General features: G+C 32.8%; 1 protein-coding gene across 2 annotated transcripts in view; it reads left to right on the top strand.

Moving 5' to 3' along the window:
- nvd (cholesterol 7-desaturase nvd) overlaps positions 1 to 26,466 on the top strand; it is a 410,950-nt gene that overhangs the window by 275,696 nt on the left and 108,788 nt on the right. The gene's annotated exons all lie outside the window — the stretch shown is intronic.

Genomic DNA, 26,466 nt, shown 5'->3' with positions numbered 1-26,466 from the left:
ATCTTAACATATATCAAACAACTTTTGGTCCTTCATCACGATAATGCACCATGTCATACTGCATTAGGTCTTGCCGTTTTTTTTTGCCAAAAGACTCATATGTTATCTTTCTGGCAGCACCGTATTCGCCTAACTAGGCTTCGTGAGACTTCTGGCTGTCAGCACACTCAAAAGACCAACGCGGGGACATCTGAAAGAAAAAAGATGAAAAAAATTAGTTGATTGGAATTTCTTATGTAAATAGACAGTTTCAGATACATATAAATATAAACAAAATTTATCTTGATAACGCTGATAAGTTATTCGTACCTTTCATCGTATTGTTACCTCGATGTGGACTTCAAAACAGCATATGTATGTACAATAGTATTTGATGTTGAAACAGCACCAAACATCTCGCTAATTGAGAATTATATTCCGCCTGTTACGTACATCCGACTATCTATGATACAAATATATTATTAAACAAGTAAGGAAGGGCTAAGTTCGGATGTAACCGAACATTTTATACTCTCGCAAAGTCAAATGGTATACTCGTTTGAGATTTCTTTGTGGATTGACTGATATTTTCGGTAGAAGGTCAACTATAGGCACTGGGGTCCACATATTTAGTACTTAGGGGTTTGAACAGTTTTGGTTCGATTTAGACAATTTTTGGCCGCAAGGTGGCATACTTTAAACGTATTATTCACTCAAAGTTTTACGCCGATTTAATCATTGTTGCTTGATTTGCATAGTGGAAAGTGAAAGAATCAAGTGGTATTTAAAATGGTGTCATATGGAAAATAGGCGTGGTTGTAATCCGATTTCGCCCATTTTTGCACTATGACATAGAAACATAAAAAGAACGTAACGCACCGAATTTGGTTGAAATCGGTTAAGCAGATCTCAAGATATGGGTTTTCACCTAAAAGTGGGCTGTGCCACGCCCACTGTCTAATTTTGAACGCGGTTCCTATAAAGTCATCTTATACCATCTCAGAGATAAAATTTAATGTCTCTGGCGTGTTTAGTGCTTGATTTATCGCGCTTTTAGTAGTTTTTAACAGTACCGTTATATGGGGAGTGGGCGAAGTTGCCACCCGATTTCAACTATTTTCACACCGTCAATAGAAGTGCTAAAAACATTTGCTTTCAGTGAATTTTGTTATTATATCATTAGCGGTTTAGGAGATATGCACATTAAACCTATTAGAGGCGGGACCACGCCCACTTTTTAAAAACAAATTTTAACTGCAGATGCCCCTCCCTAATGTGATCCTATGTATAAAATAACAGTCGTGTATCTTATTGCGGAGCTTAGTTATGGCAAGTTATTTGTTTTTGATTAATGGCGTTTTGTGGGCGTGGCAGTGGTCCGATTACGCCCATCTGCAATACCAACCGTCTCACGGTACCATGAAACATGTCTACCAAGTTTCATAAAGATATCTCAATTTTTACTCAAGTTAGAGCTTGCACGGACGGACGGACAGACGGACGGACGGACAGACAGTCACCCGGATTTCAACTCGTCTCTTCATCCTGATCATTTATATATATATAACCCTATATCTAACTCGATTAATTTTAGGTGATACAAACAACCGTTAGGTGAACAAAACTATTATACTCTGTAGCAACAGGTTGCGAGAGTATAAAAAGAAAAAAAAATAATAGGAACGGTTGCCTTAGTTATTTACTTTTCACTCACAGTGAAAATAATTAGAGCAATTTGTAAACTAAATTTACTCAAATTATGAGAAATCGTTCTTGTGCTTTTTGTATACGCTTATAATTGATTTTATATAGAATGCATTACAACTGTATTGAGAAGTATGAAAAGAAATCGTTTTTGAACAATGAATAACATTTTATATTTATTATATCGATATTATTACACATGTTTAGTTTAAAAATAATAAATATTAACAACTTTAAAAATTATATAATATTATTATATTAATTTGTATATAATATTTACAATATTAAACAAAATTTTTTGTAGAGATTCTTATACATATATCCAAATTATATTTCTTTTTTCCTTATACTATTTAATTTCTATCATATATTTATACAATAATGTCATATATAATAACAAATTATGTATATAGTTTATATTTTTTTAATTAGATTATTTACATATTTTTCTTAAAATTGTCTTAAAAACTACTGTCAAGATTCCTATCCCATTCCAATTCGAGTATATTTGGAAAAAAAATGAAAACCTTAGTTCGAAATAGAGACACAAATACTGTCATGATAGCTGTGTACTGTCTCAAAAGTAATTGCATTTACACGGGAAGGATCCATGTTTGAAAATGCCCAATCAATTTGTGCACCGGCAGGTGTAGTTGAATATTCTGCACCAAACAGGGAACTAAAGCTTTTTTCTTGGAGCAGATTTCTTATTGCAGTCCCTGTAGACATTAAACAAATGTTAAAATCTCCAACAATTAGCACATTTTGATTGCCTAACTCGGAAGTAAGGACTTCCTGAAGTTCTACAATTAATTGTCTGACAGAGAAAGCTGAATTTCTATATAGAACTAGAATATTAATATTGAAACATTTAAACAAAACCGCTTCTAAAACTTTGCGGCCTGAATAAATTTTCTTTACAGCCTTTGATTCTATAGAGCAAGCAATACTATGCTTTGCATATATTATAATGCCCCGTTTATTTCTGTTGGTTGTTTCCGTGCTATCTATCCTCAGCTGGTTAATTGGAGTAAATCCTGGTATATCAAAACTTTCGCAAGGATAACTCTAAGTTTCTACAAAACATAAAATATCTGAAGATAGCAGAAACAGTCGCTTTTTATATCATTAATGTGAGCGTGAAGACTCTGAACATTATGGAATAAAATTTGATGTCCTGATGTTCGGGAAATCATAAAATTGAAACTTGTTGTCAAAGCTTTATTTGAGTTCAATTCCCTCAATTCCCTAAATATGGGATCCGATTCAGAAAATTTGTTAGGAGGAATAAAATTTCCTATGATGAATAGACCTTCTGCAGAAGTAGCTCGACTACAAGCGACATATATTGAAGCTCTAGGCATTCTGGGTCGAGTATGAACTACAACTTTATTATATGTGGCACCCTGACTTTTATTAATAGTTATTCCCTCAGCCGGAACAACTGGAAACTGATTTATTTCAATTGAAATTTGTTCATTTCTTTAATACTGAAAAGATTTAAGAACTTTTTCAATTGGTGTCCAAGAACTTTCTAGAGGATGAGGCTTTTTTGATCGTCCTATCAAACCAACAGAAGGTTCCAAAAATTTAATTCAAAGAATTGTTGGAAAAGAACAATGGAAATCAATTTGCATAAGTAGTCCAGCTGCCCCATTAACATGCCATCACACGTGTTTATGCTCACTGTAATCATATATTTCGCGGAGGTTTTTAGTGTCAATTCATAGGGCAGTCCCTGCGTTTCAGAAGTCTTGAAAAGTTTAACTCTTTCCAATATATTATCATTTTCATTTATACCAATTCCTTTAACTGAGTCTTTTGCAGTTGAAAGGAAAGCTTCTGTTGGGATTCGACTGAGCATAAGGGCATTAAATTATTTGTCTCTTCATTGGACCAAAATAAATGTATGGCATCATCGGGAACTTCTTCGAAATTAACCATGATGCCATATGATTTAAAGCTATTGCAAAGGTCTGATGCTCCCGTTGTGTCATTATCTCTGTTAATTCAAAGTATTTAAATAACTCCCACAAAGGGGAACCAACTAAAGTGCTGTATGCATCATTGGGATTAGGAGAGAATATCCACCTATCTCCAACAGGTGAGAGTTGCTTCAAATCACTAAACACTATGATCGGTATACCACCGAAGGGGCTGTCTGTTTTTAAAATTTGTTTTAATCTCGCATCAACAGAGCAAAACATACGAGCACCTACCATCGATATTTCATCAATTATGATTAATTTTAAATCGATAAGTCTGGAATACAATGAATTCACTGTGTCATTGCTAAGTGGCCTCAACTCTCTATTCAACTGATTAACAGGTAAAGAGAATATTGAATGATGGTCATTCCACCTATTCCGAATGCTGCTTTACCCGTAGGTGCGCAAAGATGAACTTTTAAGGAACTTGGATTGGATCCAGGTGTAGAATTGTAACGATGGTTAAGAGCTTGATATATTGCAGATATCAAACGACTCTTTCCTACACCTGCACCGCCGCCAATGAACTCATAAAATGGGAGATTTGTTTTTAGGTGGTGCATCAAATGTGTCAAATAGGTTCTTTGCTTAGTATTTAGACTTTTAACTAAAGAAAATAATTCCTCAACTGGAATTAAAGGGGCTAGTTTCATAAGTCTAATATTGCAATCAGATTCAGTGCCATTATCTGTTGAATCTTCGCCATGCAAGTCCAGCAAATTTATATTTGGGTTTATTTCTGGAAGTGCCAACACTCTGAACTCATTTTCCACGATAGGTAGTTCATTTGAGCACCTTCGTCCAAGTCTATTTCATTATAAAGACTTTCTAGAACATTTTCAAGTTCTCTTTGCTCAAAAACATCATATTTTCTTTGATTTTCCTCAATTATAATACGATGTGTTATGCAAGTCTGCTCATTATTGTTTTCAATGAGATCTTGCTGTTCATTCCGCCAAGGATAGTAAAGCATTAACATTTCGTGGAAATACTCAACTCTGGCCAAATCTGGGTTAAACCTTCTATACCGAATAATACAAGGTTTGGTACGTTTTTTCACCGTCTTTAAGAGGCATGACTACCCCGCTTTCTGGTAAATTATCGTCTTCCCTCTCTTCTTCTTCATGATCACTATCTTGTGCTCTTCTACTAGATTTAAAATTTGTATACCTAGCTGCAAAATCAGCTAACATTTTAAACATAATGGTCTAAAATACCGGCTACGAATATTTCAGTCGAACCTGTAGGAAGGTTCTGAAGTTCCGCTCTAGGTTTTACCATTCGAACACGTTCCTCAGGTCGAGAGGTATTTATAAATATTTCTGCATTACTTGCTTCCGAAAGATGGAGCCCAATGCAGCAATATACTGCTTCTTGTGCAGATATTTCTGTGCCTGATATAAATTTGTGACCTATATGTTTAAGTTTTTGCTTACTAGTATAATTTCCAGCATTCACCTCTGATATAGCTTCGTTTAAGAGCCTAGAAATTCCCCTGTTAGACTTGTTAATATAATTAATTATATATGAACAGCAAGCATATGCATCTAGTATATATTAGATATCCATATTTGCACTATGAAGTTCCAAAATCAGAGGATTATAAGCGTTTATAAAACGATCCTGTAATTTTCTTTTTAGAAAAATTTTGGGTTTTGTTAAACTTGACCTAAGGGCTAACAAATAGTCATCAAAAGACATATTTATTCTACTATCAGACAGGAAGTGTTCAAAATCGTTTAAATTAGAAATATCTTCTGTAGTCATATTTGAATTTAAAACGTTTTGAATTTTAAAAAAGTTTTCCTTGTGTCTTTCTGAATTTTGACTTGTTTCTGTAAGAGGTAACAATATTTGCGTTGAGGGCATTGGTGGATATGGTATACCAAAACGACAAAACTGTTGTCCTCTTATTTCCTTAGTACAAGACCGACTGTCGTTATGCTTTTGATAACCCAAATAATTTTCTAAGTGGCTGATCGAACCATCGGTAGAAATATAATTGTCAATAAAACTAATGACATCAGGGAATGTCTGAGGATCTTGAAGGTTGATCCTGGGAGCATTATTAAGCCAATACATGCCATGTACATGCTGGGAACCTCTCTGTTGAAACTACACTCTCCAGTAGAAATTTGTAACAAAATGCTCTCCAAAAATGACGGCGTTATATTTAAAAAGCTTAAGAATTTGTCGATAGTGGTAGTCAAAATATCTAGCACAAGTAACCGCGTCTGACCGAATTAAGCGATATCTATCTTGGGTTATTAAACTGTTGGCTTTCTCTTTCGAAATATCATTAGAATCAACAGTTTTAGAGAGGATGGCCAAAAGCTCAGCCCACTGAGATTTTGCAGCCGATAAAGTGATAAAGAAGGTTGGAAGCCCAAATTGGCGAATTATAGCGATTGCCTTTTTCTTCTCAGCTTCCCAGTGCGCAGGTGAGGATCTAACGCCTTTCAAAACCTTGTAACCATCATCGTGTTGAATCAAGTTTTGAACAAAGTTTTCGTTTAATAGATTTTGGGCCGTAACTCGGTTGCGACCTGAAAACTTTCTAAGGCAAATGGATGTACTATTCTTAATTTGTAGCAGTTCTAATTTTTTGTAATCTTTGCGAAAACGGCGAATTTCAGAACGTATTATCTTGCTATACGTTTCAGAGCATGTACGTTTCTGCCCAACGTATATTGTTCCAAATGACAACTCTTCTGAATTATTATCTTGAATTATGTCAATTGGTCTTTGTCCTTCACCTGGCGCTATAACTAAACGGTTATAGTCTAAGTTTTGTACAGGAATATTGTCCAAAAGAGTTTCTTGACCGCCTGGATTTAGCTCTGAAGGTAAAAGACCCGTGGGAATATTATTACCTGAGGGATTATCATGAGAAGTTTGTGCCGCATGAAAAGATTGAACCAATCGGGAATCCTCTGCAGATGCCACAAACGGAACTTCTTCTTGGTTATTAAATTCTGAATTCCAGTTTTCATTAATATGTATATTGTGCTCACGATACAGAGGGGTATTCACTAAGAACTGCAAAGCTTCCATAATCTTTGCGGGGCGTATGGTATCGATCATGTAATCATGATTGTATTCCAAACGCCTTCTTAAGTGAATTTGTATAACATGAGCCTCATCAAAGGACCTTGGTAGAGATGCCACAATATTGTAAGCAGAAATTGGTATATTAATAACAGCACCTTTGAGCAAACTCTACAACTCAAACCTTGATATCCTAACGGACGGATTGTCATAAAAGGCAATCTAGGCATTATGAGACGTTCTTCAATTGGGGTTAAACCTTTCAAACAATCCGGTATTTCAGGAAAGTCTAGACCGTTAGCTAAACATATTTTTGGAACGTTCTTTTTAACAATCGCATTTTTGCAAGTAGCACAAAAATTGTAATTTTTTGAATTAAAAAGAAGACGGATGCAGCATTCGGGTGACCTTGCGCAATAGGTTCGAAATTTAATTTGCGAACTTGATGTGAAAACCATAAGCCGCCCTTATTTATATTTTGGAAATAAATGTTTTTGAAATCTGTTAAATTGCCATTATTATCAGTTTCTATAACATTATTTTCTCTCGTTAATCGGATTCGTTGGGACTGCCCTTGGTTTTCAATTTGTCTATTAAGTGGGTTATCTCTACGAAGGCGAACTTGACCTTGTCTAAGACGTCTCTGATTCAAAATTTCTTCCTTCATACCCCTCTTACTAAGCCGTCGACGTTGTGTTTCTCTATTACGCTCCTCTCTTCTTATTTCAGGATTTCTTCTTGCATGTTCCCTTTGCATTTGATCACGACTGCGCTCTAAATTCCTATACTCAGGATTTCTTGCGCGAAGTTCTCTATGATTTGGATGGGCGTAATCGGTACACTGCCACGCCCACAAAACGCCATTAATCAAAATCAAATAAATTGCCATAACTAAAATAAGATACAAGACTGTTATTTGGTACACAGGATCACATAAGGGAGGGGCATCTACAGTTAAAATTTTTTTTTAAGAGGGCATGGTCCCGCCCCTAATAGTTTTAATGTGCATATCTCCTAAGCCGCTAATGCTATGATAACAAACTTCACTGGAAGCAAATGTTTTTAGAACCTCTACCTACAGTGTGAAAATGGGTGAAATCAAGTAGCAACTCTGCCCACTCCCTATATCCCTATATAACGGTACTGTTAAAAACTACTAAAAGCGCGATAAACCAAGCCCTGAACACGCCAGAGACATTAAATTTTATCTCTGGGATGTTATGAGATGACTTTATAGGAACCGAGTTCAAAATTAGTCAGTGGGCGTGGCACCCCCCTTTTTTAGGTGAAAACTCATATCTTAGGATCTGCTTAACCGATTTCAACCAAATTCGGTGCATACCGTTCTTTTCATGTTTCTATGTTATAGTGTGAAAATGGGCGAAATCGGACTACAACCACGCCAAGATAGCAGACACCGAATTTCAACAAACAAATGGCGAGCAGATAATAACTACCGCCACTCAATAACAACAAACAAGTTGCAACTAAATTACAGCAGTTGCATCTCACTAGTATAAATAGCTGTAAGATCTTATATTAGAGTCAGTTTTTAATATATCAATAAAGTGCGCGCATTTCGACGTGGCAATAAAAATATATATTTTTAAACTCATATCGTGAAAACGATATTAACTGGGGGCTCAAGCCGGTCTAACTCTTGACTGAAAGCCTAATAAGCTCAAACTACAGGATAATAAAATAAAAATTCCTCGGCTTTGAAGAAAAGCATAAAACCAATATCTGAAAAAGTGAGATATAACAAGTTTATACAATCGCATAAAGGAAATATACAGGTAGCCTAAACCAATAAAAAAATAAAAGTGAAATAAGAAATTCCTGGCTTCCAAGAGAATCCTTCCCGCTGGACTCACGTGATAAACGCCAACAACTTTTCCATTCTATGCGCTCAATGCTACAAGACGATGCAATGGGCTCAGGACATCGCAACTTTACGAGCATAGGTAGAAATATTCACACAAGTAAATAAGACACAATTAAAGATAAATTCACTAAAAGCACAACAATCCTTACAGCAGTCACTATGACAGATCATCATGTAGAATTGACAACAAACATAACAAACGGAAACCTTATAAATTTAAAAACATTTAAAGACATACCATGCTTCAGCGGAGATAAGAGCCAATACAGATCCTGGAGAAAAAGAGCATGGACATTTATGGAAAATATCAAAGAATCTGCTAGCCAACCGAACTATTATACAGCTTTTACAATTATACACTGAAAAATTATTGGGGGGGCAGCAAATATTCTAATCAACCAAATCACCAAGCTGAATTTCTATTTACTAATCAACAGGCTTGATGGAAAAAGTGAAGAAGATTACACAAGGAAGACGCACATTATCGGAATTTAACAGCGAAATCAACAAAGCACTGAATCTCGCACTCTTAAAGATAAAGATGTCAGGAGAACATGGATCTGCATCCATGTTAGAATATGCAATCCAAGAGGCAGTCTGTACTTTCATCACAGGGTTCAACATCAAGTATACAAGCAGCACATTATACAGTCATCACCCAAAAGACTTGGAAACCGCATATGCAATCGCAAGCCCGATTTACCACGACAATACGAACATGCAGTTCGACGCACAAATAACACCACAAAGATATAACCAGCGACAGAATTGTCTACATCAGAGATATGATGATAGAAGGAGATATAACCCAAATGTGCAGGTATAATATAACCACCAACCACGCCAAGAACCAATGGAAGTAGGAGACTCTCGTCAACACGTGAGATGACGGACTACAATACTGATGAGATCTATGATCAAGAAGTGTCAAACGACAGGGTATATCCGTTAATGTTTTAATTGATACAGGTGCCACAAATAATTATATTATTTCTAAGTGTAAAATAGGAGAATCTATACCATAAAAGCGGTTAAAGTTGAAACGCTTCATGGATACTGTAGCGCTACAAAGGTTTTTTTGTAACCGCGCAAATATCGAATAAGCGAAGTTGTAACAGCGATAAAATACAAAGGGCCGAGTAATGACGATATGTGTGGTCAGCTATTAGACCATTGTATAAATCTACAAGTAGCCAATCCTAAGATTTTCACTAATACACACGCAAAAATATCCCACTTGGTACGGGTTGCCTCGAAAATTCTACTACTAAAATCACTCTTGGTACGGGCTGCCAACCAATATTCTGCTACTAAAGTCACACTTTGTACGGGTTGCCAACCTAAAACGTTCCAATGACAGAAATCTGATATAGTGTGTTGCCGTGTTATGTTTTAAAATTAATAACTTTAAGAATGTTTTTATTCCATATTCAAATATTTTTCGGTTGTTTTAATTCCTAAAGATTATATTTACAAAATATTATTTAAATTATTATTTATTGTATTGAAATATTATTAAATGTTTCCGATTTTATCTTTTTTACTTACATGTTTATGTTTTTGTGAGTGAAAATTCTTTGTCTGTTGAATATTTAAATTCTTAGTTTACCGGTTTAGTCCTGGGGAAACGAACACCCAAAAAAGATCGGTAACGCGCCTATATTGCAACCTCAGAGGTGGTGAGGAAAAGCAATGGGAAAACTTTCGTTTAGCATCCCACGATTTCAGGGTTAAGAGGGGTATGGTTGGATAGACGAGATTCTCCAGATCACGAATATATTAAATTATTGCAGCCGGAAACTTATAGTTTTCGAGATATTTCCACTTTAAATGCAAATTGTTAAACTGCAACCTTTTATTTAAAACTCTGTGTCAAAAAAAGGAATATTCGATCAGGTGATCACGGCTGTTTCACACACATAGGAAAACAGCTGATTCTTTGGCTACTTGTAGGCTTATACAATGTATTAGACTAACTTTATTTGCAAAACTCTTCTCCTTAAATAATATTCTGAGTAATATTTCAATACCGTTATATACATATTTTCGTTTTGTATTAGTGCATATATACATTAGTATGTAAGTGATATACCTTAAACATTTGTACCAAGCAAGAGCAAGCAAGCAAATAAATATGTACGTATGTCCACAATGCAAATATAAATATTAATTGCATTGAGGTGAATGATTTCTAATGCTTGCCCTTGAATATTTTAGGCAAATAAATAGAGAACTAGAAATAGCAAAAAATGTATTAGCACATATGACCGTATAATGCATTGGTTCTCAATCGGTGACCCAACATCCCGGCCCCGTTAGAAGGCATTTCAGGTAGAAGTGCTAGCTTTTGAATTGGTCGCCGAATGATTCCTTTCGTTGTTCGAATGTCCACCCCACGCACTTTAGAGTACTTTTCTAGAATACAGTGTATAAATCTTCCAATATGCCATTTTTAAGGTGGTAAGTTGTCTTCATGGATGATATCCATTGAGTTGTTGTTGATGTTTGGTCGCTCCGAAAACCACTTTGATCGTACTTGAAGTTCGTTGATGTATTCATTTGAACATCTGTTTCAAAACATCTGTTTATTGCTTGTGACCTGATTCCATCGTTGTACGTTGCTGATGTCAGCTGACAATCTCCGCTCTGGGAGTGCCCTACGTGCACTTCCAATAATAAAATGCCCCGGAGTTAATACTTCATAATCGTTTGGATCCGATGACATTGGTTTTATTGGCCGAGAATTTAACACAGCTTCTATCTCTACCAGGACTGTTGATAGTTCCTCGGTTGTAAGTCTTGCATTTTTGATGGTGGGATTGAGGTGACCCTTAGCCGATTTGACTGCTGCCTCCCAAATGCCGCCGAAATGTGGTACTCTGGAAGGAATAAAATTGAAATTTATAAATTCATTAGCACAATATTTTATAATTGGATCTTTGTTTTCAGTTTGAAATAAAAATGACTTTTGTTCAGCTAGTTTGTTGCAAGCATCCACAAAATTTGTTGCGTTATCGCAAAAGATGACAGAGGGTAGACCTCTTCTTCCAATCATGCGCTTCATCAGCTTCGGCTTGTAACGTATACAAAGTGTACACGATCTGACGATGAGTCTTGCTAAATCGCATTCACTATCCAAATCTGAAGTCTTATCAGTAGTATAGAAATGGAGGTCCTAGACCACTTTGGTGCAAACCTGCATGCACCATTTTCGTACTTTTCCTTGCACCAGTTTGGTGCAAAAGGAAAAACCGCAAAACCGCAAAACTGTCGCAGCGCTACCGTGTGTGTGTGTGTGTGTGTGTGTGCGAGCAAAACTGGCGCAGCGCTCCCGTGTGTGTGTGTGTGTGTGCGAGCGTGAGAATTTTATATAAATATAAATATATACACCATTTTAGTGCAAAGGGAAAAAATAATTTTGTATATTTTGTGGTTTTGTGCTTGTGGTGCTTAGATAGACCCGTGTAAGGGATTTGGGGGGGCCCGGGGCGCATATTCTTTTTATTTAAAGAGGTGTTTTACAGATGTGATTTATTTACAATGTTTACAGTGAAATTGGTTATAAATTTTTGTATAAGTGTCTACAAATTGACTATACATTTTTGTATAAAAATCTAAAATGTTGTAGGCTTCCTCGTCCAGGCGATTTAGAAATGAGCAATGGCAAGTGTCTGGACCAGCTCTGAAATTAGAATTCGACCAAACGCAGTCTTCGTAATGTTCACCGAAATGATTCTTTATTTTACTTAATTTATCTCTATACTCGATTTTTGAATGAATATCTAAAAGTCTTTTCTTCTGAACTTCGGGTAAAAAATGTCCAAAGTTTTTTAAAAAAATAAATATATCCGCAGCTGGTGATGACATGTCTTTGAGATTACTGTACCTTCATATGTAATGATTGATAATAACGATTAATATGAATTATTGTTGGGTTTATATCGTATGAAGTGCGTTCATGTAATGCTTCTCTATCAGTTAATTTCTCCGTATTGTTTTCCGGAAATTCAAAGCAATAGATGTTTAGAGTACGCTTTTCATAATTGCTATAATAAGAGCATTTAATTCGAATTTCACAATTATCGTAAACTAAATTGAAATGACGATAGAAAACCCCTGGACTTTCAATAATACCTCCAATTCTCGTTTCCTTTTTAACTAAATCATTTTTAAAAGCGTCAATAGCATCGAGTATGGTGTATACACTTCTTTTTGTATTATTTGTCTTTGTAATTTGATCGGAGTAAGTTGGTCTAAAATACCCCCAAGATCTCTGGGTTGTTGTTGTTATTGTAGGGTTCAGCTCAGGACGACTTTTATCTATCAATTGAATTGTTACATTTATTTTTAAACGTAAAGAAGTGTTTGGAATGTTGTATTCAAAACTAGCCTGTTTACTATTTTCAAAATTTCTAAATCTACTTATATTTTGATCTTGATCCATCAATTGATTATAGTAGTAGCTTGTTCCATATCTTAAATACAACAGGTGCAGAAGTAGAATTTTTATTAAATTAGTCAATTTCATCATTTTTTTTCTATATACGTCGAACACACGTTATACAATGACCATATTATATGTTTGTCTATATTTTTTAACATCAATTATTTCTACATTTGGTCTTTTATATGTTTTATCCTGGATTAACACCGTTTGGTGACACCATTACTTAGAATTCGTTCAGTTTCAATATCACGATATTCAAAGCACTTGATGCTCAACATTTTCTCAACATATCTACTATCATTAGTAAGTACAACGAATCGGTATATCAAAATTATCATATTCCAATTTGAAATGTCGATAAAATGCTTGTTTTGCCTCAATAATTCCTCCAATATCAGATTCCTTTTCAATAATCCCTCTACGAAATGCCTCTATAGCTTCATCTATAGTAAAAACTTTCATGGGCTTCCCTTCAGTTGTAAAGTCAACAGAAGATGAGGGTGTGATTGTTGTAGATGGTTGAGTTATTTCTATAGGGGCTGGAGATGGCTGTGTTGTCTCTACAATGGGGGTCGATGACGACGATGACGATGATGATGATGATAACGTCGTTGTTAAAACTTCAATTTCTTTATCATAATGCGTTAAAAGAGGCTCACTTTGTTTCAGTAATAATAATGAAACATTTATTTGTAAAATATCATTACTATTCGGTAATGTTAAATTAAATTGAATACTGTTCGAGTTTTGATTTATTGCAAGCCCTTTATTATCTAGTTTTTCCCAAAATGGAGCCCCATAGGCAGCTTTGAAAACAAGTAATAATGAAATATAAAATTTAAATTCCATTGTGTTATATCCCTTTATCATCAACGACAACTTATAATGAGCTTGATATTTGAAAAATATGTATTTATATACTTACTTTTCTTCTTCTTCTCAGCCTTTAAAATAAAAACATAAAGCTTAAAATTTCAAATTCTATTTTATTTCATTATAATTTAAATTACTATCTATTATGTAGTTATACAAAATTAATGCTGTTTTTAAAGCACAACGAATTTGTAGTCGATTGATTTTTACATTACAATCATTATTAAAATGATACTGACAACGCACAGTATCTGGATGTAAATTGTATAATCTAGAAAGATTCATTACATTACATTGTGTATTCTCCTCTTCAATGTTAAACACCGGCTTTTGAAGGAACTCTGCTATCCACAATTTCTTTTCTTCTCCCTTTATAAACACTTTTAAGTTTTTCAACGCTGATATCAAATAATTTCTTACAACTTTAAACTTATCACTTCCATAGGACCATAATAAATTATGGTGGTGTGATTCCTTTCGTTGTTCGCATGTCCACCCCACGCACTTTAGAGTACTTTTCTAGAATACAGTTTATAACTCTTCCAATATGCCATTTTTAAGGTGGTAAGTTGTCTTCATAGATGATATCCATTGAGTTGTTGTTGATGTTTGGTCGCTCCGAAAACCACTTTGATCGTACTTGAAGTTCGTTGATGTATTCATTTGAACATCTGTTTCAAAACATCTGTTTATTGCTTGTGACCTGATTCCATCGTTGTACGTTGCTGATGTCAGCTGACAATCTCCGCTCTGGGAGTGCCCTACGTGCACTTCCAATAATAAAATGCCCCGGAGTTAATACTTCATAATCGTTTGGATCCGATGACATTGGTTTTATTGGCCGAGAATTTAACACAGCTTCTATCTCTACCAGGACTGTTGATAGTTCCTCGGTTGTAAGTCTTGCATTTTTGATGGTGGGATTGAGGTGACCCTTAGCCGATTTGACTGCTGCCTCCCAAATGCCGCCGAAATGTGGTACTCTGGAAGGAATAAAATTGAAATTTATAAATTCATTAGCACAATATTTTATAATTGGATCTTTGTTTTCAGTTTGAAATAAAAATGACTTTTGTTCAGCTAGTTTGTTGCAAGCATCCACAAAATTTGTTGCGTTATCGCAAAAGATGACAGAGGGTAGACCTCTTCTTCCAATCATGCGCTTCATCAGCTTCGGCTTGTAACGTATACAAAGTGTACACGATCTGACGATGAGTCTTGCTAAATCGCATTCACTATCCAAATCTGAAGTCTTATCAGTAGTATAGAAATGGAGGTCCTAGACCACTTTGGTGCAAACCTGCATGCACCATTTTCGTACTTTTCCTTGCACCAGTTTGGTGCAAAAGGAAAAACCGCAAAACCGCAAAACTGTCGCAGCGCTACCGTGTGTGTGTGTGTGTGTGTGTGTGCGAGCAAAACTGTCGCAGCGCTCCCGTGTGTGTGTGTGTGTGTGCGAGCGTGAGAATTTTATATAAATATAAATATATACACCATTTTAGTGCAAAGGGAAAAAATAATTTTGTATATTTTGTGGTTTTGTGCTTGTGGTGCTTAGATAGACCCGTGTAAGGGATTTGGGGGGGCCCGGGGCGCATATTCTTTTTATTTAAAGAGGTGTTTTACAGATGTGATTTATTTACAATGTTTACAGTGAAATTGGTTATAAATTTTTGTATAAGTGTCTACAAATTGACTATACATTTTTGTATAAAAATCTAAAATGTTGTAGGCTTCCTCGTCCAGGCGATTTAGAAATGAGCAATGGCAAGTGTCTGGACCAGCTCTGAAATTAGAATTCGACCAAACGCAGTCTTCGTAATGTTCACCGAAATGATTCTTTATTTTACTTAATTTATCTCTATACTCGATTTTTGAATGAATATCTAAAAGTCTTTTCTTCTGAACTTCGGGTAAAAAATGTCCAAAGTTTTTTAAAAAAATAAATATATCCGCAGCTGGTGATGACATGTCTTTGAGATTACTGTACCTTCATATGTAATGATTGATAATAACGATTAATATGAATTATTGTTGGGTTTATATCGTATGAAGTGCGTTCATGTAATGCTTCTCTATCAGTTAATTTCTCCGTATTGTTTTCCGGAAATTCAAAGCAATAGATGTTTAGAGTACGCTTTTCATAATTGCTATAATAAGAGCATTTAATTCGAATTTCACAATTATCGTAAACTAAATTGAAATGACGATAGAAAACCCCTGGACTTTCAATAATACCTCCAATTCTCGTTTCCTTTTTAACTAAATCATTTTTAAAAGCGTCAATAGCATCGAGTATGGTGTATACACTTCTTTTTGTATTATTTGTCTTTGTAATTTGATCGGAGTAAGTTGGTCTAAAATACCCCCAAGATCTCTGGGTTGTTGTTGTTATTGTAGGGTTCAGCTCAGGACGACTTTTATCTATCAATTGAATTGTTACATTTATTTTTAAACGTAAAGAAGTGTTTGGAATGTTGTATTCAAAACTAGCCTGTTTACTATTTTCAAAATTTCTAAATCTACTTATATTTTGATCTTGATCCATCAATTGATTATAGTAGTAGCTTGTTCCATATCTTAAATACAACAGGTGCAGAAGTAGAATTTTTATTAAATTAGTCAATTTCATCATTTTTTTTCTATATACGTCGAACACACGTTATACAATGACCATATTATATGTTTGTCTATATTTTTTAACATCAATTATTTCTACATTTGGTCTTTTATATGTTTTATCCTGGATTAACACCGTTTGGTGACACCATTACTTAGAATTCGTTCAGTTTCAATATCACGATATTCAAAGCACTTGATGCTCAACATTTTCTCAACATATCTACTATCATTAGTAAGTACAACGAATCGGTATATCAAAATTATCATATTCCAATTTGAAATGTCGATAAAATGCTTGTTTTGCCTCAATAATTCCTCCAATATCAGATTCCTTTTCAATAATCCCTCTACGAAATGCCTCTATAGCTTCATCTATAGTAAAAACTTTCATGGGCTTCCCTTCAGTTGTAAAGTCAACAGAAGATGAGGGTGTGATTGTTGTAGATGGTTGAGTTATTTCTATAGGGGCTGGAGATGGCTGTGTTGTCTCTACAATGGGGGTCGATGACGACGATGACGATGATGATGATGATAACGTCGTTGTTAAAACTTCAATTTCTTTATCATAATGCGTTAAAAGAGGCTCACTTTGTTTCAGTAATAATAATGAAACATTTATTTGTAAAATATCATTACTATTCGGTAATGTTAAATTAAATTGAATACTGTTCGAGTTTTGATTTATTGCAAGCCCTTTATTATCTAGTTTTTCCCAAAATGGAGCCCCATAGGCAGCTTTGAAAACAAGTAATAATGAAATATAAAATTTAAATTCCATTGTGTTATATCCCTTTATCATCAACGACAACTTATAATGAGCTTGATATTTGAAAAATATGTATTTATATACTTACTTTTCTTCTTCTTCTCAGCCTTTAAAATAAAAACATAAAGCTTAAAATTTCAAATTCTATTTTATTTCATTATAATTTAAATTACTATCTATTATGTAGTTATACAAAATTAATGCTGTTTTTAAAGCACAACGAATTTGTAGTCGATTGATTTTTACATTACAATCATTATTAAAATGATACTGACAACGCACAGTATCTGGATGTAAATTGTATAATCTAGAAAGATTCATTACATTACATTGTGTATTCTCCTCTTCAATGTTAAACACCGGCTTTTGAAGGAACTCTGCTATCCACAATTTCTTTTCTTCTCCCTTTATAAACACTTTTAAGTTTTTCAACGCTGATATCAAATAATTTCTTACAACTTTAAACTTATCACTTCCATAGGACCATAATAAATTATGGTGGTGTAATATTAACCAATTAGCTTGCCGTTGGTTATCCTTACTCAGGTCAGAAAATTCAAACGGAGCTTCGATGTGGAAACAATGGAATTCTTCATTGTTGAAGACCACAGCTATTTCCTTTACAATAAATCTATTATTGTATGCTTTGAAACCTTGTACATCTACTATCGCAAACATTTTGAAAATTAATAATGAAATATATTTTTAATGAAAGGCTTTTTATACGTTCGTTAAAAAATATAAATATAAAATTCTTACGAACGTTCACATAAATTAAACGGTAGCGATTAAAAAATAACAACAAAATGATCAATCTTATCATTTATGTGGTTTCATAAAATGTTTTCTAATTTTTTTTATTAAATAATTTTTTTAACAACATTTGTTAATGGAATATATTCATACGTTTTATCATGGATAAGTATACAATAAGCAGTGGTGTTATCAGGGACGGTCTTATTAAATTTTAGCTCAATCCGAATATCGATGGGTCCGCTTTTTATAGATTCATTTTGATGTGTTACATCTAAAACAATTATTGGGGCAATTTCAATAAATTGATCAGGTGATAAAAGTGGTTGTGGAGTGCGTCCATAATAACTTTGTTGAAATTTCAAATACATGTCATATAATAGAGCATAACGATTTCGATCAAATTTAATATTAAGATTATCATATGGATATGTAGTGGAGTTAAGGTGAACTTTAACATCTAATAAGTCACAATGTTTAAATTTATTTTCATTTTGAAATCCTAAAAGAATATAGCGAGGTCTTTCATTTTCGCCAACCATTTTAACATTCCATAAGATATTCATGCTTTTTTCTAGAGAGGGGTTGTGATAGACATCCCAACTTCTAAACGAAATATTTAGTGGTGGCTTACTATTAATTGTTCTCAACATAGTTAACCGATACGAGTCTGAAAGTTGAATATGTGGCACTTTCCATGTAATGTTTAAAAGTTTTAACGAAAGCTTTTCATTTGGTGTGATTGTCTTCATAACACAATCATCTTCTTTTGCTCGTATTAAAACTAATTCATGTTTACAATTAACAATAATTTTATCAAATTCTTCAGCAAATCCAAGCAGGTTTTTCAACGGAATACAAAAATTGAAATGTCAAGTCTTTAGGTTAATATTTTCAAACGGACACCACCCTGCATTTTTTAGATTTTTACTCTCAAATTCGTTAAGTGATACATAATTTTTCATTTCTGTTGCAACACCCAACTTTCTAGTGCAATAGATTTCTATTCCATTTATTTCATATCGTATCTCCTCGAATAAATAGGACATACAATTATTTAGCAGCTGCACAGTTTTTGAAACTATTGACTCGGTATTTGATATGAACCCCTCAATGTATATAATACTTTCATTTGGTAGCACATATAGGTCTTGATTTTGTATAGGAATCCGAATTTCATCATTGTTTTGAAACGATTGTAAGTATGGTATGTAGCTATGATAATCCCTTTTTATTATACTATTATCAAAAATGGGGTTATACAAAACATTTATTATAGCACTCATTTTTTTAAATTAAATCCCAGACTTATTAGAAACTCCTTATTCGATGGGGTTAAATCAATTTTATGTTGAACAATAGAATTTTCTTTTTTATGGCGTAGATTTTTTGTCTTTGTACCCAATACTTTTGATGATGGATGAAAACTATTTATAAAGTCTGTATGTAGTGGCTTTTTATTAAAATTTATCATTATTTTTCGTTAGATAGGTTTTAAATGTAGTCTTATCGATATGGCTTCTCCACGAAAATTAACTAGGTTACCCGTTTGATCAACAACTTTAAGAACTAGAGTACTTATTTAACGAGTATTAACTGGTAAATATATAACATTAATAGGTATTTCTATAATTTTATAACCTGGGCTAACTCTAAGAGAAAACTGATGTATTGTATGCATAGATGTTTCGTTTATATATGATCCATTGATGATATTGCATTTAACGGATATTGTATTTATTTTTGATATATCGATTGGATTGTCAGAGTAATGAACAATCCCTGGCTCCAATATTCTTTTACTGAAACCCAGTAATGGACCAATTGAGTATTTTTTATTAAAATTCACTTCTTCGAGATAGCTCATAATTTCGGTTCTAAATGTATTAGGATTAGCTGTTATATTAATAAACCCTCGATTCAAAGGTTCATATGTGTTGGTAATTTTCTCAACTATATCATCCAGCTCATATGTTCCAACAGGTATCTCAATAACACTCGAACCAATGTGAAACAAATTGTTTTCTTCGTCTACATTTGGAATTGTATGATACGAGTCAAAATTAATTAACCCACAAACATAATCTTGTTTGAGTTCAATGGGGGGGAAATAATTTGCAACCAGTATAGATGAATTGCCATTTATTGTTAATGTAATCGACATGTTGTTAGGTTATCATTAAATACCTGACTGAAATAATTTTTAAATCACTTTTTTATTTATATTACATATATATATATTTATTTTTTTCTTTCTTAATTTATATCATTAACATTCACCCAGGAATTGTGTTCAGAAGAGAACCCTAACCATTTAACATAAACTCTATTGTTTCGACGTCTCAAAACTTTTTCAACTAAATATACAAGAGGGAGTTTAGTTTTCATTAATTCAAATTCATAGAATCCTCCCTTAATAGTATTACCTTGATAGTCTTCAAGTATATATATTGTAGGATTTGTGTTTCTAATTGATTTTATTTTAAAAACTTCTGTTGTCCAATTTGGTGTATACCCCTTTTCAAATACATGTTTATATTAACTTATTCTAACCTCATCATTTATATTAAATTTTGGTCTATGAAAAACTTTTAAATTGTTGTATACGGTGTTCAATAAACGTTGTTCATTCGAGGAATTTACATCATTTGGAGTCATTTTGATGGTCCTATGAATAGTATTATTATAATCATTGTTTAAATTTTTATAGATATCAATCCATTTATAAGTTCCCCGAAAACTAAACTCTTTCCACATCATTCCTTTTAATGTTCTATTGAATCGCTCTATTATAGATGCTTTTAATGAAGAAAATGTTGAATAATGATTGATATTTTTTGTTTGTAATAATCTTTTAAAATTAGTATTATAAAATTCCTTTCCATCATCTGTTTGTAGGTTTTTTGGACTCGGTTACTTGAGTTGAAAATATTAGCCATTGCATTTGTTACATTTTCTTTAGTTTTATCTTTAACTGCTTCGGCCCAAGCTTTTTTAAAAAATGTATCGATTACAGTTAAAAAATATTTATACTGATTATTACTATTTGAATACTGCGTCATTACCACCAAGTCAGCTTGCCACAAATCATCGATTGCTTTAATAATAACACGTCTTCGTTTAAATTTTTTTCTAGCTTGTTTATGTAATTCTTCTACAATAGCTCTTTTGTTATTCATTTTGCTAGTCCTTTTATAGTAGGGAATTTTATTTTAAGCACTTCGACGGCTTTGTCAGTAGGATGTTGTTTCGCCACAACGAAACGCATCAAATAGTCCTCAATAGTTGTTAAATAGTTATTTATATTATGTAATTCTTCCCCACATGCACCTTTTATTCGTTGGTCTATTAGATCCTCAAGAATTGATACATCATTTTTAATACTATTATTCAGGATTACATTTATTTCATTGATTTGATGTTCTAATTTGTTTTTCATCTTATTTAACGTTTCTAAAAAAAATACTTTCGAAATGGCATTATTATCTTCTATAGGAGCAGCTAGGTTAATTATTCTCTTCTTGTTCAAATTAAGATTTTTGTTTCGGTCTAGATTCACTTTTGACCTACTATTGTCAAGTGAGAAATTACCAAATTTATTTATACTCATATTATTTAATAATATTTGCTTCTCGCAACTCTTCAATAATAGATATAATTTCGTTTTGATGGTTGTTATGTCCGACACTTGTTGAAGATATAAGCAATCTCAATCTATCCACCAACTCATTAGGGTTATCCCAATATTGATAAATATTTTTACGGTTATCGAATGATTTCAATAAACCTCTACCACTTATGAACGAGTGTGGATTATAATTGAATAATTTCCTGATAATATAAAGATATTTAAATGATTTTTCCCTTTATTTGACTATTTGGGTTATAATTACGTTTGTGAGCACTTGTTTCTAATAAAACTCTTCAAATCATACTTTTTATAATGTAGGGGGTTTTTATGAAATATTAACTCAAACAGACCTGGTGTCATTTTCCATTTTTCCTTTCCGATCTGTATAGCATCTTTAGACGTAATTTTTAATGGTTTGTACCCAAATCGCCATCGACCATTTGAATCCCTATTCGGGCCATACAATGTATCAAGCATTTTAAGATCTTTAAGCAATTTTATGTTTTGTAATAGTGAATGGGTGTGAGTAAGCTTAACCCGTTTTACAAATTTATGTCTTTCCCATAGATCAGGGTCTTTTTCAATTCTTCTTAAAATATCATTTTCAGTTGGTGTAGTATTATCATTATACTTTTCAACTTGTCTTAGGTTTTCTACAGCCTTTTTTAGTAATTCATCATCGTTGGGTTTACTTGGAATATGCGATGCTGGTCTTTCTGGGTCATTCATAAAATTTATTTTTCGTTTAACGCTAACAACCTTATCTAATCTGTGATTTTTGTCAAAACATTGTTCATTAATGGTATCAATAGCTTTTCGCCTTTCAGTTTTATTATCAATATTTGTTTTAATTTTCATTACATTGCTTTGAGTAGCTGCTTTTAGTAATTCATCATCATGAGGTTTACTTGGAATATACGATGGTGGCCTTTCGGGGTCATTCATAAAATTTATTTTTTGTTTAACGCTAGCAACTTTATCTAATTTTTGTTTTTTATCAAAGCATTGTTCATTAATGATATTAACAGGATTTCGCTTCTTAACATTTTGTTTCCGAGAACTACCTGGAGAATATTCTAAATCAATATCATCAACATTCATATAATTATTAACGGTTGGTAATGAATCAACTTTCATGTCGTCACTTTCTTTTACACTATCCGCCTCCCAAATTTCATCATTATCATTAAAATTAGTAACATTATATTTATTAGAGTTTTTAAAATTATCAACTAATGCATTTAAAGGTTTTGAAATGGGTTTAAAGGTATCCTCCAACAAGTTTATTCTATCCAATTCTCCCAATTTCATTCTTTTAATTTTTTCTTTTAATACTTTTCTGGTATTAACAATATTTGCTAAAACAGTCATCTGTTTATTTGCCATGATCTTTAACGAGTGTTTGAAAATCTGCTACCTATCAGTTGTATATCTGATAAGAATCTGGTCTGCTATATGCTTGTATGGATGTTTTATAATTGTATGAAATTATCAAAACCCTTTCGATATCGACCATTGTTTATAGAATCATCTTTACTTATAACAACAAAGCCGTATTTATTTTTCCAAGATTCAGTACATATTTTTACAAATGTTTTGTATAACATATCCCCAATAACATGATCATTATAGATATGCTTAAGATTCATTTCATCTTGCTTGAATACAATAATCATGTTGGCATTATCACGAATTAGGTGTTTAGGAATTTTTGTATAAGTTTGACATAAATAAAAAGAATCAATGTTTTTATGACGACCCATACAAAAATAATCTCGTATTGTACTTTGTTTTCCACATATTACATCATCGAATATAAAAATTGAGTCCGGTTTGGCTTCAGTGGGCTTGATAACATCAACGTTTTCACTAAATGTATAAAGATTAATTCCTTTTATCGGATCAATAAGCCTTTTTAGATAGATATATTTCGGCTGGTATAATGATTTTGAATAAATGTATATATTTTGGAAATCAAGACCGTTTGGGCTTTCAATTAAACTGAGCATAACATTAGTTTTTCCACAATTTGATGGACCCACAATTAGAGCTCGTATGGAATTTGGTAAAAGTGGACTATGTCTAGTAACATTTTTAACATTTATATAATTGTCGGCATTATTAACCTTAAGTTGGAGACGTTGTTTAACTACTTTCATTTTGTTTACTAGATTTATAGCAATATAAACCATCACTTTTATAATAAAGATATCATTTAATTGAAACTCATCCACACTCAACCATATTGTTAAGAAAAAATCACCTGATGGGTCTAATACATAAAAAGATTGGTCAGGGTTTTGTAAATAATTTGATTAATTCTTTACCTATTGAACTTCATTTACCCGGATATCAATTTTGTGGACCTGGAACAAAGCTCAGACAACGGTTAGAAAGAGGAGATAAGGGTATAAATCCTTTAGATGCAGCGTGCAGGGAACATGATATTGCATATTCCCAAGCAAAAGATATAAATAACAGACACCAAGCTGATAAAGTTCTATCTGAGAAAGCCTGGCAGCGTGTTACATCTAATAATAGTGATTTAAAAGAACGAGCAAACGCTTGGTTCGTTACAAATGCAATGAAAGCAAAACTCAAATTTGGAATGGGTATGAAAAATAAAAAAAGAAATACATCTAAATGTAAAAAACGTAAAAAGATGAAAAACAAAAAAGTGTCATCTAACAAATGTTTTTTGGTAGCAGTTAAAAAAGGAATCAATATGCTTAACAAAAAGAAGCCGCAGTCATTTAATGAAGCTTATAAAATTTCACAAGATGCTATAAAGTCTAGCTTTAAAAATAAACAAATTAACATACCGAGAATATTTCCAGTCCCAAAATTTGGTGGAATTTTACCACTCCTTCCTGTTTTAACGGCGTTAGGTGCACTTGGGGGTATAGCATCTGGTGGATCAGCTATAGCAAAAGTTATAAATGATATCAAGAATGGAAAGGAGCAATTGGCTGAGGCTACCCGCCATAATAGATATATGGAATCTATCGCAATGGGTAAAGGTTTATTCCTTAAGCCATATAAAAAGGAATATGGTTTATTTTTACGACCCTACCCAAAAAACTAATAAAAAAACTACCCAAAAGACCATTAACAGATGTTGATTTAATGAAATATTGTAAACATCTGAAACATTTTAGGGGAATTTTTATGCGAAATTCTTTACCGAATAAGCCGAAATCACAAGAATGTGGAATTCTTAATTTAGATGATGCTGATGGTCCTGGTACTCATTGGGTAGCATACTATAAAAACAAAAATTATAAAGAATATTTTGATAGTTTTGGAAATTTACAACCACCGGTAGAACTGATTAATTACCTGAAGCCACCAATATATTACAATTATGAACAGAAACAAAAATATAACACAGTCATATGTGGGCAATTATGTTTAAAATTTTTATTTAATAAAAACTAAATAATTCAAAATACAATTTTTTTATATTTTTCTTTTTTTATATTACAATAATAAAGTACTACTATAATGTTCCAAAATGACCATACGCATAAGTATCAACATGATTTTCCCGTACAATTCGCTTATCATCTATATTGCTTAGAGCTACTTTATAAATATTTTGTGTATAAACCGTATGTAATTTAGATCTAAATGTATACATTGATGCATTATACAATTTATTTTCCAACAGACATTTTCTAAAATCACTTAAACTCAATGTAGAAGTTACACATTTTTTTATTCCCTTAATTTTCTTAGTTTCATTTATATCATTATCAATTCTAAATGAATACATTTTTGCTCTTAAACCAACAAATTCTTTTATTAACTTTCCATTACATTCATCCTTCATCATACCTAGAACCTTTTTATTCAACCGAGGAAAATTAAAAATAATATGAAGAACACCTTTGGCTATTTATTGAGGGTTGGAAAAGAGATGAAATTATGGCCCACTTAAAACAATATACATCATTGTTAACAATATTAATACATGCTTTTTTAACTGCAATTCTTTTCGGTAGTGGTATATATAATGAGCCTCTAATTGGTTGACATTTATTTATGTTTACTTCTAGATGAATAATTTCACTTAGACTCCAACCACTATCTCGCTCTTGAAATGTGTTCATTTTTTCAATCAATTTACTAAACTTTTCTTTAATTATATCTCCAACATTGCTGTTCTCCATAAATGCTTCAGTCATTAATGTTTGGTGTGACAATATAGCAAATTCTTCAATATTTTCTTTTATTTCATTATATTTACAAAATAATTCAAAGTTAAATTTGATGCTTTCATGCTTTTCTATAGATTTCTGTAAAAGTTCAGTTAATTCATTTAGATGTTTTTCAAAAAAATGTTCAATAATTAAATCCTTGGGCTCGTCGTTTTCCAAAACATATGTTTCAATACGATTATTAAACATAGAATTAATACATTTCACATTATTATTTACACTATACATACAATTTTTTTTATGTATGTTTGTTCTCACGTGTGCTGTCCATTCATTTTTTTTCACTTGCACTTTACATTGTTCACAAAAAATTATTGTTTTAAAATCTTGATGTTTCATTGTAATATGCTTGTTCAAACTCCTCTTCCGAACATACGTCTTTTCACAGAAACTACACGGATACCATTTTTGTGAAATAATTGTTTTAGAATCCTGATGTTTCATTGAAATATGCTTATTCAAACTCCTCTTCCGAACATATGTCTTTTCACAGAAACTACACGGATACATTTTGATTTTTATTTATGTGTAATTTATATGCATGGGGACA

This window comes from Bactrocera oleae, chromosome 2 (genome assembly GCF_042242935.1).
Source record: "Bactrocera oleae isolate idBacOlea1 chromosome 2, idBacOlea1, whole genome shotgun sequence".
Taxonomy (NCBI): domain Eukaryota; kingdom Metazoa; phylum Arthropoda; class Insecta; order Diptera; family Tephritidae; genus Bactrocera; species Bactrocera oleae.
The sequence above is the reverse complement of the archived record's forward strand: the minus strand, read 5'-3'. Positions and strand labels throughout refer to the sequence as shown.